Below are 6,000 nucleotides of genomic sequence, written 5' to 3'. Positions count from 1 at the left end.
CTAAATATAAAGATTTATTAGACCCTTTAGGAAAATTAAGAACTCGACAGGACTTACAGGAACAGGGATTTAAAATTGACCAGTGGTTATATATACAAATCCATAGCAGATACAAACAAGATATCAAAGAGTTTGGAATCTATAGCAAACTACAATATTTAGATAAAATCTTATTAGGATCAAATAAAAAGAATATCTCCAAATTTTATAAATATTTATTGGAGGTAGAATTAGAGCAAGAGATGGTGAAAGGGAACATGATAATGTGGAGTAGGAATATTGGAAGAAGCATTACATTAACAGAATGGGAAAAGATCTGGAATAGAAACATCAAGATTACGAAATCCGCGACGTACAAAGAAAATATGTATAAAATGTTATATAGATGGCACTTACCCCCTTCGAGGTTAGCGAAAATGAACCCAAACACTAGTCCAAAATGTTGGAAATGTAAAAACATAGAAGGAACCTACTTTCATATGTGGTGGTCTTGCAAAGAAGCCCAGAAATACTGGCAAAAAAATCAGAAAATGGTTGGAGGAGATAACCAAAGAACAAATCGAATACAAACCAGAGTTCTTCCTACTAGGGATCTCTGATAAACATTTACCTAAAAAGATGAAATATGTAACAATTCATATTCTAACTGCGGCCAGATTAGCATTTGCCCAGTGCTGGAAATCATCCTATATACCTACAGAACAAATGGTCATCCAGAAAATATGTGACTGTGCAGAAATGGACAATTTAACCATAGCACTTAAAAATAAAGAGTCTTCAACATTTTATGATAATTGGAATTCGTGGTATAATTGGTTATTTCAGAGATAAACTGTTTAATGAACAATGGGTAATTTAAGCATAGATATTGATAAGATGTGTGTATTTAAAGTAAGGTAGGAGAATTGGATCTTGCAGACTGTCAAAAAGGATATCTGTCTGTTTTTAAATGTATTTTCTTTTCTCTTCCGTCTCTTTGTTTCTTTCTTTCTTTTATACCTCTTTTTCTCTTTTTTCGGTTCGCAAGACCGAGCGTTTTTTTTTCCTTTTTCCTTTTTTCTTTTTCTCCCCCTGTTGTATATGTAATGTCGATATGTTTTTAATTGTAAATTCAATAAAATTTATTTTAAAAAAAAAGAAATCCAACAAATACATATATAAGTTGATCTAAATCCAAATAGAGAGCTACCAGACATGGAAATGAGTCTTGGTAGTGTAGGAGCTACTTTTATTCTTGTTTCTTTACTGAAGGCAGACAAGCATTATGGAGCTGCAGTATTCAAAGGAGTTAAATGATAATTCTTGTTTTGGAAAGAAACATGTTACTTTCTGAGGCATCTACAATAACAGTGATGTTTTCAAAGTACAAACCATTGCTGTTGATTCATCTGATAACACATTGGTACCTAGATACATGCACTGCTTACTTGATTAAATACTAGCATTCCTTTCGGCAAACTCTTTTCCAATTCTTTTAAGATCTTCTGTTTGTAGGCATCACTCATGTTTAACACTATCTTCCTGAGGCTGTCCATTTGAATACAACACTTGAAAAACTAAATATTTGGTGCAATCTCTTCAACAATCATGCTGCACACTTGTTCCCTTTGTTTATTTCTAACTAAAATGTTTTGTCAGGTTTTGTCTAGTTTCTTTATGGCAGGGCGGTGAGGGAGGATATAACATTTAATCCTCTGGCATTGAGATCAATTTCTTTTTTAAGCCCAGTATCTCTCCATCATTTGTTTGTATTTCATAGATAAAAACCTAATTCGTATGCAAAATAAAAGCCATATAAATACATGATTGACATTGAAATTAAACTATTTTCCTGTACCTAGTTATACAGATGACACTTTTCCTATTATATCATTATTACATTAACCCTGCAAAGTAGGCTAGACTTATGGTAGGGAATTCCAGGACTAAGTAGAGGCTTCAACCCAAGTCTCCTAAACAGTACAGGATAGATAAGACTAAACTAGATGTTCTAAGAACTAGAAACTAAAGCTCTTCAACCTTAGCCAAATGTATAATATCTCAAGTATTCATCATGGACAAATAACATTGAACAAGGTTAGTGTTGAATCTTATTGATAGTGACACTATTAGTCATAATCTCTAGATGATTTGTATTTAACTCAGATAATGTCAATCAAATTAAAAGAGAGCCAGTATAGTCAAGAAGTTAAGGCACCAGGTTAGAAACCAGGAAACTGACTCCTAGTCTTTTGTGAGGCATGAAGATCAGCTGGATGAATTTGGCCAATCATTCTCTCTCAACCCACAATGTCAGGCTCAGGAAACAAGCTGGTTTATCAAATCCAGTTCAAACCAATGGATCAACAGTCAGTTGATCCCGCCTCCAAAAACATACTTGCATGTAGGAAAATGCTAGGAACAAAACAAATGTAACCTCTACATTTTAAATATGAAAAATGTTTCCAATGCTTTCCAAGGAGGATTCTGAAGAAATGTATTTCTTCTCACTATTTTAGTGAGGATTATTAAAAGATATAGAAGCCAAGTCCTTTGAGGAGAGATTGAGGAATCTGAGATGTTGATCCTAGCCCAAACTAATGATGGGTAGGTTAGTGGACCTTTTCCTGACTGGAGAAATATAAAATAATAATCATACCAATCCAGTAAAAATTAGGATTTCAGAGAATGGTATATAAACTGTCAAACAGCAAGCTGCAATGTAGTAAATTTGCTACATCTGTTTACATCTTTGTTAATTTGAATCATGTATTGTATCTGTCAAAAGAATAGTTTGAATACAAATAACCACAGCTACAAATCCTGTGATTGAATATGAGTGTGCTGTTTTCTGATTCTGACAACTCTTGAATGTTTATAGCAATATTTAGTTTGCTGACAAATGCAGGAACTATATTTTGCAAATATACGATGTGTTCATAGAGAAATGCTTATGTTTATGAACTTCAGGCTGGAGATTCAATTTAGAGAATGCTTAATTACACTAACATTGGTGCCAAGGAAATGGCATTATAAGAATTCTTTGAAAAACTGTCACTGACATTCTGCTGTTGGGGTTTTCTTTTTTTCTTAAATAGACAGCGGGATGAGTTATTTAGTGCCTGTGATACTACGAAGATGGGAACAAAACTAAGAATATGCTGTAGTCTGCATTCACTGTAAAACTAAAGAATGTAAGAACAGCACTTTCAGAAAAGCAAAAAAAAAAAAAAAATCAGCAAGAATGCTTTAGAGAATTACAGCATAAATATTCTACAAGAATTTGCCCATCAACTGGCAGAAAAATGAAAATGTAATGCAGAACAAATGAAATGTGGCTTTGAAAGGCACAATATATTCTCAAATATCTTTCTTCTAGCTTGCATCTTTATTTTTGTTCCCTTCAAAAGGGGAAACAAACTATTGTAATCCTGTACTACACAATTGACATTTTTGCTGAAATGAAGAAACGTTTCCTTGAAGAAAAGGAGACATTCAGAACATATTCTGATGACATAGCAAAGAGCTACATTAATTAGTTTTCCAGGCTTTGCTTATTTAATACTGAAGCGGCATAATATAGATAAAACCTAAAGTTTTACTGAAAAAGAAATACAGTTGCAAAACCATCCTTTGATTCCTTAAGGACTGCTTTATTCACATGTGGTCCATTTTTAAAAGTTATATGAATGAATTCCTACTTCACTATCTCTGTCACCACAAACAATTCTAAAGTAGATATATTGATTATGTATTTTTAAAAATTCATATGTCAAAGTTATATATCTTATATACACATATACATACAGTATATGTGTATAATACATGTATATGTTTATCTTTAAAAAAAGGTTAGTTCCATATTGCTTTTTATATTTAAACCTTGTGCTGTACTTTCTTTTGATGTTTTGTTGAGGCCCTAAATTCATTTTTAAACTGCTTTCTTATGGATACTTACATGAAAATAATAGTCCTTACTTATCCTCAAAAATAATAGTCCTTACTTATCCTCAAAGAACAAATTATTAGGACTGTTATTTCATTCTAAGTATATCCTTAATTGAACCCTGTTTAAATTGTCTTTAAAGTGATTGTATTTAATCGGGTTTATGCCTTAGTACTGTATTTAAAAACTCAAAGATAGATATAGATATAGATATATACATTATTTTTAATGTTAACACTATGAGAGAGGCTATATTATTTTCTAAGATAAAAATGTGGAATAATAATTCATGAAGTTGCTGGCTCATTAGATTATAACCATCACACTACATTAGTTTATCATTTTTTTCAAGCATAGAAAGGCATGCAATTATTAACATACAGGCATAGTAGGAGATATTGAGATTCTTCCAGTGTTTTCCTGCTGACTCTACAATCTTACAGATTGCTTCCTTATTTTTCTTCCCCCTACATCTTAGTTAATGATTTAATCTGTGACCTTTCACAAGCCAATTTTGGTGCTGATCATTTGCTTCTGTCTTTGATGGATATTAGAATAACCCTGCCAGAGGTTTTATGAGATGTTGCTTAATTAGCTGGCATGGTGAAGCAGTTACATCTTCAAATCAAACATCAGAGTTCACTACTGGCAATGTTTTCTGAGAGTGATGGGGATAAAAGCTCATCAGAGCCCTGTAACTCTTCATATCCATGATGGTTAAAAGTGTATAGTATCATTTTATTCTGCCTGTGATTAGCATAAGAATAATATTTATTTGTTAGAGTCATATTCCACTCCACCCCCAGGAGCTCACATACCAGACCACAATATGACTGTAAAATAAACTGAATATCTATTGTTAACACAGCAGTGTTGCATTTCAGAAAGGAAAAAGAAAGAGAAGACCTGGATGCATTTCTTTTGACTTGACTTGTTTATATGTGCTTCCTCCATTTATTAATAAAAATTTAAGACAAGAACAAATCTAAGTGGTGATAGAATAGTAATGTCCTGGTTCACACACTTATGGAAAATAAATTAAGAAAAGCTCTTCTCAGTAGTTTTGAATCTCAATGTATCTTTTGGAGTCAGTCACCTTTCAAACTTTTAGGGAAGGTGGGTAGGATTAACAGAATTCTGTTCAAGGTGGTTCATGGTGTCCTCAGCTACTATTGCTCAGTTCTGATTGCTGTTAGTGAAGAATAAGTCAGTAAGAAGAAATGCAACACTGCTGTGTTAACAATAGATAAGGAGTGGCTGGGAGGGGCATGGCCAGCCAGTGGCATGATTTGCCAGTTCTCTGAACTGCACAGAATCATAACAAGGGGTTCACCCGTACCGGTCTGAATCAGTAGAATCCCACCCCTGTCTGATAGTGATATTATTTCCAAACAGAAGAAAATGGCTACCTAATTACAACTTTGTCCAAAGGGCAAAGCAAATTTTTGCAGACTACCATAAAAGATGGACTTGATTCAAAATATGGCTTATTGTTTGAAATAAATACTTTTCACTAAAGCCAGAAGCATTAAACAATTACAAGTCATTTCTGTGGAGAAATGAACTATATTGGCAAAAAAAAAAAAATGCTGTAGAAAGACAGTGACATGAAGATGGCAAAAATATAGCAAACCTCTTTCAGTCTTAAAAAGACTCAGATTAAGAGGCAGGTAATAAATTGGAACTGACCATTATATAAGAAAGAAAACACCCAAGTCTTAAAAATTCTCTGTGTCTTCACTATAACAGCAGATCATGCTTAAGTTAAGGCTGAGCAGTGGATGGACTTATGACACCAAACATCAACATGACATGCCTTGTTATTCGGTTATTTAATGTATTGATCATAATATATTCCTAAATTGACAACAGTTTAACAGTTTGTTACAATAAAAGATGCTGAAAAAAATTTCTGGGATTTGAGGGAGGGAGGGAGGGAGGGAGGATAGGCCACATAAAATCCCTTAAATTGATGCTTTATCTTCCCTTGCTTTACTTGTTTATCTTGTTCTTCTTGTTTATCTAATCTACAGCTCATTTTCTTGCTGCTATTACTCTAATTTGTTTACTTATTT

The sequence above is a fragment of the Pseudonaja textilis genome, chromosome 4 (assembly GCF_049901715.1).
Source record: "Pseudonaja textilis isolate UNSWEBS1 chromosome 4, rPseTex1.2, whole genome shotgun sequence".
NCBI lineage: Eukaryota > Metazoa > Chordata > Lepidosauria > Squamata > Elapidae > Pseudonaja > Pseudonaja textilis.
This window is presented reverse-complemented; position numbering follows the sequence as displayed.